Genomic DNA, 10,959 nt, shown 5'->3' with positions numbered 1-10,959 from the left:
CTGGCATCTGTAACAGGGAGCCAAGGGCTCCTATTACTTTAAGGGAAAGACTGCGGGAGAAAGAACCCCAGGTACTTGACCAGGACTTAACTGCAGGAGGGAAGGCATAGTAAGCTGCCCATTAAGGAGGGGACAAACCAGTAGCTGGTTAAAAGGACACCTGACTGAAGGGAGAGGAGCTCAGGGAATATAAACCTGAGTTCTTGAGACAAAGGTAATGGAGCCTGGAGTCGTACTGAGAGAGGAGCTCTTGCTGGTTCAGACTGGTGGGGAGAGGAAGCTGTAGGCCATGGCTGGTACTCCAAGAGCAGAGGGAGCCAGAGAATTGGAAGGTGGCCTGGCAGCAGTATGATGATGCAAAGGGGGAGATTTTTGATTTACAGTGGCTGCTTGTGTTTTTGTTCTAGTTTTAGACCACAGGACGAGTTGTGGCTTTTAGCATGGATTGGAGGCTAGAGATGCTGTAGGGGCACCCAACATAGAGCTGTTCCCGGGTCTGGCACCCAATGGGCTGCATGGGGAGAAGCCCAAGCATTTTAGAATGAAGCAAAACTGAGACCCTGGAAGCCAGGGGGGCTGAGACGAGATGTAAGATAGGGCTGAGGGGCCTGGAGACCAAGGTACCCAGAACAGGCTGAGGCCAAGACAGCTGGGCCTGAATCAGCAGGCCAGGGCTGGAAATCCATAGCCACAGCAGAGGGGTGCTAAAGCTAAGAAGGCTGAGGCTTCTACAAAAGAACTAAACTGTAGATGGAGTAGTAACATTTGTGAGGCATGGGCTTGGCTGTAGGGATGAAAGGAAGCCATGATTAAAAGCCCTAACTAAGGCCTAAAAAAGGGCCAGTTAGGCCATAGGTGGCTCACAGTGCCAGTTAGACACCAGTAGGTCCATCAGTATGTGAGAGGCACCTGTGAGGAACTGCATGGTTCTGGCTAGTGGGCAGAGGACCCAGCAACCATAAGAAGCATATGCAGCTAGGGGAAATACCAGTGAGGACACTTCAGGATTCAGGAGCCTCTATTAATATCTAAGAAGCATCAAGGTGTGTCAGGTCAGATAAACAAGAGGGGCTTACATAGAAGACCAAGAGTAGGGTGGTCTTAGGGGGCACCACAGCCACCCCAAAGGCCCATCCTGTTATAGTATCCTCTTTCTGAAAAAGCACCCATTGACTCCCTAACCCTCTTCTCTCATATGTTTACAAGGCTTCCTTTTAACTATGGGATCCTTTTTCCAACTCCAATCCGAATTTGTTCCTAATTAATTTCCATCCTGTCTGCTCCCCTGAAGCTGTTCTCTCACCAATGTTTTAAACTATTCCTTCCTAGCCAAATCTCAGGTCCTTCATGCTTATCTTTTCAGTCTCTTTGCTGTGCTGTCATGCTTGATCCTTCTTTTCATTCTTGGCATCTTATCATTGTGGATTTCAGAACATCATCCTCTCCTGTGCCTACAACTCGAGTCATTGCTCTTTCATCTCTTTCCAAGGTGTTTCTTTACTCAGAAAAGAAGGGGAGGGGTTATATAATCTACTCACATGTTTGCAGTTACATTCTTCATGCTAATTGCTATTATTTATTTATAAAGGTAAATTAATATTCAAACAGGAAGTTTTGAATATCCATAAAGGAAGAAGAGCTTCAATAAGCCATGTAAATATTTATGGTATAGTCTCATTGCACATCACCTGCAATGCCCCTTTAATCTATAATTAAGTATTTTAACTCTTTTCTGAACTCTGTCTCTCTATCTAGTCCTGTATCTCACAGTCTCTCTCTAATACCACTTCCCAATAAGAGGAAAACGCCCATCTTCTGTCATAGCAGAATGTACCACCATCGCTCAGGTCCTTAACCTAAGGTTCAATTTCATTGCTCTTAATATTGAGAGCTTAGTATCTTTTTAGACCATAGTGTTTCTTTTATATCACGTCTAACAGTGTGTAATTCATGAGCATGACCTGGTTTAAAGTGGTATGCAGCTGACATGAAATGAGACTATGCCATAGATATTTACATGGCTTACTGATGGTGTTATTCTTTTCTGGATATTCATTATTAACTGATAGCGTCCTATCTGTATACAGGCAGTCCTCAGACTCAAGACACCAATTGATTCCTGAAAAGCGCATCTTGCAACATTTTGACTCAACTCAGAACTGATTTTTTTCCCATCGGAACAATGTTATAAATAGGGGATTGGTTCCTGAGCCAAGGCCCGATACCCTATTTTCACCAAAAATAACCCAGAAATTTTTACTCAATCAATTATAGATGAATAATATAGCTACATTAGTGTATTTATAGTGTAAATAGCAATCATATTGATTTGGAAGGATTTCTTTGAGGTGACTTTGCTGGACTTTTTGAAAGGCTCTTGATTGGACTTTTTGAAGGGTTCTTGGCTCGAATCTTCTCGGGAGTCTTGGCTCCAGGTTATTCTGGAATCTTGTCAGCTTTCTTAAAGAAAGTGTCCAAGGAAGTTTGGACAGATGTTCTCCAAGGAGATGGGCAATGCAGTGAACTTGTTTGCTGGCGTGGCATCGGATCAAGCATTGTAAAATTGAAACTGATGTCAGAAAGTTGAACCATGGTGTCAATTTATAAATATTATAAGTGCAAAACGTTGTAGCTCAAAACGTTGTAAGTAGAGGACTGCCTGTATCACTTTACCTTATCAATAAATAATAGTAATAACATATGATACTTACACAGAAATTCAGAAATCACCCATGTCCCATGTTTGAGTACTTAATTAAAGGCCTAATCCTGGCACGTGCTGACACCTACCATCTCCCCTTGACATCTACTGTAAATTTGTAATACTCTAATCCTAGAGAAGAAATGGAGAAAAGTCACAATTGTAAGTCAAAGAACTGTATGAATGGTTACTTACAGGATATGCCAACTCTGCCATGGCTGAAGACGGGTACCCCTACAGCATTATACCATGACTAATTCATTGTGTGTTATCTTTGTGCTGTACAGTCAGAGAAATATGGATGTGCTGCTAGTCACATAATTGCTTGCTATGCCATTGACTACTGAAACTGTAATATCCCTTATTGGATTCCCTTCTGCATTTAGTAAGGGACCTTCACTTTCCATCGTCTTCTTCTTTCTTCTAATGTATTTTTACAATGCCATTTATGTCCCCTTGCTAGTTACCTCTCAATTTGTACTTTGGCTTTCCTGATTTTTTTTTTTTTTCTCCCTACATACCTATACTATACTCTTATACTCATCCTTAGTAATGTGGCCTGTATTTCTATATAATTGGTCAGGATTTTTGTGGGTAAAATTATTTTTTAACTAACTGCAGAGTTGGAAGGAATATAGAAGCTTTTGGGTATTGAGTAACCTTCCTCAGGTCTGTGGGTTCTTAATACTTGAAAGCATGTCTCTATCCCTCTTACTTATACAGGTGTTTCCATAAAAGATATCAAAGAAAAATCTTTATCTATTGCATATTTTCTTTACCATCACAGCTACATCACTCCAGCATTATGTATTTCTATATTCTCATTGTAGAAGTAGATGCTTTTGAAATAATTTAATGGATCAGTTCTCTCAGTAACTTCAGTTCAAGGCTTTTTCAGTGTCAATGGCCAAATTAGATTTTTTCTTTTAAATAGCATACTGTACTTGCCAAGCCCTAATATCTTTTTTTATTGTTCCAAAGTAGCAATAATGCTATGCCAAATAAAGCAAATTCTATTTAATGGTAAGGAAATGCTGAATCCTACTTGAGTTTCAGACATATGCCATGGAACACTTAAACTACCATAGAAATTGTGTAGGACTACTGCAGGCAGCTGGCGTGTAAGTCAGCCTGCCCTATCCTCCAATGAGATTTGATCGAAAGAGCTTGGGATAACAAGTGTCACCCCCCAACAGCACAGATGACATGTTCTAAACCATATCTACTAGCTGTTCTTCCACACCCCTAAAAAAACACCTGGAATTGTGGAACAAAGATATTATTTGATTTCCATAGTAATATCACATTTATTCAAATTTATTATTTTGTTAATTCAAAATCTAGCTTAGACCATTGGCAAAATTAAAGACACACTCAAATCAAAAATGAAAATCGGCCATTGCTCTGACCTTGAGAATGAAACAGAAAGTACATCTATTCCACATGATGATAATAAAAATAAATGTTAAAAACAAAAGCCTTTTCCATGGCAGTCCATGAATATTGATTACATTCCTCCATCTTCATAAGCCTGTGTAAAATCACAGTCCATTTTAGAGGCAGCTTTTATTTTTTGGTTGATATCTTTTTAGCCTACTGCGCATTAAGCATCACTTAAAAAGTGTGTGCTTGTGCTACTGTGCATTAGGGCAGTTTAATTTATTAGTACCTCACACTGGAGGTACTAAATTTAACATGCATTAGGAAAAACATGTTAATGAACACGTAGATGCACCCAGAGAAACTGTGTTGCCATGTTTAAAAACAATACTCTCCCTGGTGTAAAATATTTTGTGAGGGGCATGAAGAGCTCGTTGTAGAAGAGTATAAACACTGTTGCCTTGAGCCACTTCACATCAAGGTTAATAAAAAAGGGTCTGGCTAAGGCTGGCTGGGACCTAAAGGCATCAGAGTTTGTGCCCCCTCCCACCTCCTTACCTCTAATATTTTTAGCCACAATACAGACTCTTCCTCTTTCAGGTGGATTCTTGTCTTCCTGCCATTTCTGGGTTCTTAAGCTTCTTCACTTGGAAGGAAGATCATCCTGCCCTGGCAATGGTAACTTTGCAGTCAATTGCTCTGCTTCTACTTTATTGCTCCATTCAGGCTCAGATCATTAGGCCCAGATCTTCCAAGAATCCTGTTTTACCCATCCTTTACTTTATTGTCTCAACTGATGGACAAAAGACTGCTGGATCATCACTCAGCATAAGTGGTACCCACATGCTGCTATAGATGTACATCATTCATGCTTTCCTTTTGAATTGACTGCACTGCATTAAAGCCTGCTATCTCCTTAGTGACTATATATTTGAGCTCTCAAGGGATTAACACATGGCTTTTAAAACTGGTGTTTCAGGGGCTTATTTCAGAGACCTGTTCTAAAAATGTACTGAAAAGAATCACTAGCATATATAATCTTTTTATAATCTCTGGAATTTATCTAAGAGAACCTGAGATTAAGGAGGAAATGCTCCTACTAGAGTACAAACATGAATGGATGCTTTGTTTTTTGCTCAAAGTACTTAAGGCCAATGCTGATTGTGATTTTTAATTTAATATATTTTAAAGGGGAAGAAAAGTAGCACTGATTTAAAATCAAAACACATGGTATGTTCAAAAATAAAAATCATTTTCTTAGTTTCTTCACATGGTGTTTCAATTCATTACTTCAATTTTTAATAGGAGCAAAACTGAGAAGTCAAATTGAAATTAAAAAAAAAATCAAGAAATGCATACATATACGCTACGTATGATTATATATGAAAGTACTCCCTGATAATTTGGTCCAAAGTGCCTTGTTTTAGAATAATGCTCACACATAGACCTAACTTCTTCCAAAGTCCTTGGTATCCAATATTAAACTGGCTAAAAAGCTGTAATCAAGTATTGTTTGTGGAAAAAAATATTTTTAAGATGCATTTTGTTCAGGTAGTGAATTTATACCTTAGTAAAATATAGAATGAGATGTGAACTATTGTCATATAACAAAACAGCCTAAAACCTCAACAAAATTCATACTTGGAGTTGTACCAAGAATGACTTTACATAATATCTGGAGCACTACAGATTACTTACATAATTGTATGTCTCCGTTGCTACTTAGTATTTACAGATAAATACTCCACATAATATCTACCAATCTTCAGTAATCCCTTATCAAATTTTACAACTAATTAAACACAAAAGGATTTGCAGTCTTATAAAATGACGTTTAGTACATTAATTGTGTGTTCTAATATTTTTACTTATAAACTAATAGCAATTATTATTCTTTAATAATATGCTAAATTGTAAATTAATTTAGCAGTTTAGCACATCCCACTTAAGGCCATTACTTACTCTTAAAAATAAGGGTTTATTTATATAGGCACATGACTGTGGAGCAAGAGAGCTGATGAATATTAATTGCTTTCGGAGTCCTATTAACCTGACTTACTAGTATATGTCTCAAATCTTGTTCATTTTCACAATACGTCATTTCTGCATAAATTGCCTTTTTGCTAGAAATCATGCATTGTGCTTCCCTATGTTTCTTAGTAAGATGACAAAAATGTCTAGGACTTGCTTTGAATGACTCTGAAGACACACAGCATCAGGAGCATCCTACTTTTGGTATGAAATATAGTAAAATGGTACATGGACCATGAGACACAACGCATTGCTTTGGTGTAATGGCAGAGTAGTGAAGGAGAGCGTTGGCTAGATTTGAGAACTATGCTTGCAAAACCAATCTCTAGCATAAACTGTTTATCTTTTAGTATGCTCTAATCTTTATAATAGCAGTTATGATAGCAATTATAATAGCAGACGCATCTAATCAATAGTTCAAAGTGCCTATTAAGAAGCTTCCTCGCTTGCAAAATGGCTTGCGTCTTTAGAGCTTGTAAATCCTCTTTTGATTAGAAATATTAAGAATAGCCAAGTGGCAGAGATGAATAGATTATAGGTTCTGAATGTTATCAAAAACCTCTTGAATTAAATGGCTTCCGTCCCTTTGTGGGTACATGAAGAGCATGGCATAAGGAGCCCTTCTTCTCATTTCCCCCTGTTTGTAAGCACTAAGCCTAACCACAGTCTTTACTACAGTCCATGTTGCCTTCTCCCCTATCCGTGAGCCGCTCAAGGATCCAAACTCCAAGAACAGACACTTAAGAACAGGCAGCATGCTATGGCATACTTCTCTCTGGCTCCAACAAGGAATGCACTTTGTCCACTCCCATCAGTGTGCTCAGGAGCCCTAGGTTAAGTCCTCATGGGCCAAGCAAACTTGCACCATCCCCAGTTATACTAGCAAATAAATTGTATCATGTGATCCATAATATGTCCTGTTTGGCTTTTCTTACTTTTTTTTGTGTGTGTGTGTGTGTGAATGTGCAGAAGGTAGATAGAGCTGCTATGGGAGAGCTCAAATTTTGGGACTATTCATGTCTGAATTTGTAAAATTATTACTCTAGTATGGAGTAGTTTAATTAGTAGCTAGTAACTAGTATAGTTTCCTCTACTTTAATGTACAGTGTCCTTGAGTTTTAAACAAAATCCCAAGCATATATTTTGCTTTATCTTAATTTCCAACTATCGGGGACAAGAACTTGGTTTGAAAACCAAGAAGTTTGGTGTCCTGAATAGATTATTCTTAAATATTTATGCTGTTACATAAATCACAAATGTTGCTCTCCCAGCAAGTAGATGAAGCATGTTAATAAGTGACTGGCATGATATGCAATTTGGTATTGTGTGCCTTAGTAAAGAACTTGGTGTTTAGTGTTGTATTCTAGAAATCTGGCATTTTGTTAGGATTCTCTGATAATGATGATGCAAGAATTGATCACCTTTTTTCTGACATGATCCTTTCAAAGCAGGAGTGAGAGAGAGCCCTATGGTGTTGCCCTACAGAGGTGCTCTCAGTGAGATCACAGGTTCCTATGTATTTTCTAGGTTGAAAACAATTCTAGCTATCTGTTCTAACTGAAATGACACTTCTAAAAGGTCTCATGAGCTGGTTATCTTTTTTGCACATAGAAAATTTCTGCAGTGTGTTTTGTGAATTTGTCTGGCTCCTACATTACCATAAAACAGCTCATAGTTGTTTTTGCTTGAAGGTGACTTATGCCAATTCCCATAAGCTGCTTAGAGCTGGGTGTGCAAAGGAGGTTATAATAGCATTAGCTTTCTCTATAGCGCATTAAGTTCAGCTAAAGCCTCCCTGCCATTAGCTAATTTCTGAGCGGTTACTGTTTTCCTTTCATTAGGCACTAAAGAGGGACAAATGCAAGGCCAGGGACACTTTAGCCATGAATCTGCAATAGTTTGGCTACATTTTCAGTGAGAGTAGTTTAGTTGTTACTTTGTAGGAGAACCTAGGAACTTTGCAGATATGCAAGTTAGATATTTAAAACAAACAAAGGAAGGGGAAACTTTTAGATTTTAGTTAATTAGAATTTGAATATTTATTTTGGCCACTAGTTTAACTATTCCAAAAGCAAGCATTGGGTCTTCATGGAAAAGCTTGTAAACTAGGGTTTAGGACTGGGCAATAGATTCAGTGCCTGGTAGGTCTTGTAGGCTAAGTATAGACAGTCAAAAAGTCCGAGGCTGAATTGATTCAATCTTCACAGGTTAGTCTAAGCTGTGTAGATTGAACTGATAAGCAAGTGAACATACATTCACTTTTGATTCCAGAAATGCAGCCACATGCCTGCAGTGTCTCAGGCCAGAAGCTGAGGAGGGTATCTGCACAGCAAATGTGGTAGAGGGGAAATATCCAATGAATAATAAATGCAAAATACTGGGGCAGCTTGTGCCCATCTCTTACTCAGCCAACCAAAAAAATAGCAATAGAAAGTGTCCCTGCAGCAGCCATCCTGCTCAGCTGATGAAGGCCTTCCTGCATCTTTGGTTTTCAGATCCCTGAGCATAGGTCACCAGTCCTAGGGCCAGCTTGTTGTCAAATATACCGTGATTAGCACAAATATAATGCATTTATCATCACTTCTAAATAAAGGCAGAAGCCACTGTGTGTGGAGAAGCCTTGAGAGAGTTTTCCTATTCCTACTTAAGGGCCAGTTTTTAGCATCCTTACTTGCAGTGAGAAGTAACTTATTTCACAAGTAACTTTTCTGGGAGTACTTCTGATGTAAGACACTCCTCAGAGTATGTGTATCACAAGCCAGCTCATAGAAAAGGGTGATAAATTTATTCCCCTGTTGATTTTCAGAGCTGCTTTGAAACAAAATTAGTGTGCCACACTATAGAATCTGAGTTGAGTTACCTGAAAATATGTCCTTACAATTAGCCCAAGTGGATTGTTGCTTATAGCATGTGAGACTGTTGACTTTCTACAAGTGCTGCTCAAAATGTTGACCCTGGAATAGAGTGAGAGAATGGGCAAGTGTGACAAATGTGGGAACTCCCCAACCAGCAACAGTGCTGGTCTCCCACTGCCTCTGGGCACACTGCCTACCTATTTCTCCTGCCACACCTTGCTATTAAGTAATTAGGCAGGAGGCTGCCCATTCTGGGCAGTGTCTAGGGCCTTGAATACATGCTCCTACCTCCCTTTACACGTCCCATGCCTTGTAGATGTTTCTAACAACTGTGTAAAGCTCCGGCCTGAGGCTAGGCCCAACTCCTTGAAGTATTAGGCCTCGTGACCAGCTCTATTAAGGGCCACACTCATACCACCTCCCTCTCACACTCCATCATCTCTCACACAGTCTCTCTCATATTGCTGTTGCTGGGCCTCACCCATATCACCCCTCTTTTTCCCCTGAGTCCACACTCACTCTGCCCTCACCCAGAGGGCAGGCTTAATTCCCTTCACTCTGCAGCCAGCAAATGCGTGGCCTTCTGGGCATCTCCTGCTACCATCGTCCAAGTGAGCATGGGGTGGTTCGCAAAATAGGGGCAGAGTCTGCGCAGTAACTCCCCCATCTACTCTCCATCCAGGACTGCTGACTTTCCCCCTCACTTCTCCATTGCTTCTACTTTGACCTCCAATCAGCCTCAGGCCCACCTGTGGCCTCAGGCACCCAAAGGCTTACCTGGACTAAATTCGGTCCCCCCAGGTTAACAGGACCTCACCTCATGTTCCCTACTTTCAGGGCCTCAACTCAATACTCTGCCCCTTCTCTGGGGCACAGGGCCAAACACCCCCACAGGCTCGGGTGCTCCTCATCTACATGCCTGGCCCACAACTATCCTTCTCTCTCCAGGGCCTTACACCCTAAAGGGCTCAGGTGTCAGTCATGGGCATGCCTGGCCCCCATATCGCTCTTCCAGGGATCTTGCACCTCAAAAGGGCTCAGGTGCCCCACATGAGCATGCCTGTCCCCACTACCCACTTCACCCCATTGGGCTCAGGTGTCTCTCATGAACATACCTGGCCCTAACTCCCTCTGATGTTACTAGCAACCATAGGCAATGAATGGTGGGGGGTATAGGGAGGCACATGCTCCCTCCGCCCCAAGATTGGCCACCACCAGCTTCTGCGGGTGGTTACTGCCCCCTTCCCCCACCCCCCCCCCCGCAACTGTGGGCAGTCCCTGCTCGCCCCCCACCACTCACCACCCCCCTCCCCCCACTCGCCAACAGCACAGGCAGTCCCTGCTTGCTGCTATGGTGCCCACCCCCAGTCATGGGAGGCACCAGTCATTTATGTTAGTAACCCACCAGATGGTGGGGACAGGGGTTATTAAAGTTCCCCAACCCACGTTTCACTGGGATGGTCCTCGAACCTGGCATTTGCTGGCCCTGCCCCACCACTGGCAGGACTACCAGGCCTCTCTATCCCAGCAGGGTGCAGTTTTAAATCATGCTCAGCACCAGGAGCCTCCAAGCAACTGCTGCCTTCCAGCCCTGCTGGCCTGAATCTTAAAATGGCTGCTCATCAGTACTGGGCTGCACCTGCCTGTTGCCTGGGCCAGTTCTTAAAGTGGCAGAGTACCATGAGTGCTCTGACATGCCTTCCCCCTTAAAATGATTCCTGGGGAGGGTTTTCCTGCTGCTTAGTCAACAAGCTCCCACAGAGTTTACAACCTGTCTAACTGGTGAACACCCCACTGGTGCTCTGCCACATCAAGCAATAAAATCATATAATTTGAGGCACTGTTAGGAAGTGAGATGATAAGCCTTTGTTTTGGTTGCTAACTTGCTGTTTGAATTATCTGGGTTATTTAAATTAAAGTCCCAACATTAAATAGCTTTCCTTTTTTCACTCTGATTATAAAATGTTATGCTAGCTTCTGGCTTAACAAGAA

General features: G+C 41.3%; 1 long non-coding RNA gene across 2 annotated transcripts in view; it reads left to right on the top strand.

Moving 5' to 3' along the window:
- Positions 1 to 4,846, top strand: part of LOC102379737 — a 26,089-nt gene extending 21,243 nt beyond the window's left edge. For both annotated transcript variants that reach the window (XR_001358744.1, XR_322978.1), the window contains exon 4: positions 4,682 to 4,846. This is a non-coding gene — a long non-coding RNA (uncharacterized LOC102379737). The remainder of the gene's footprint in view (positions 1 to 4,681) is intronic.
- Positions 4,847 to 10,959: the final 6,113 nt, after the last annotated feature.

The sequence above is a fragment of the Alligator sinensis genome, unplaced genomic scaffold (genome assembly GCF_000455745.1).
Source record: "Alligator sinensis unplaced genomic scaffold, ASM45574v1 scaffold60_1, whole genome shotgun sequence".
Taxonomy (NCBI): Eukaryota; Metazoa; Chordata; order Crocodylia; family Alligatoridae; genus Alligator; species Alligator sinensis.
The sequence above is the reverse complement of the archived record's forward strand: the minus strand, read 5'-3'. Positions and strand labels throughout refer to the sequence as shown.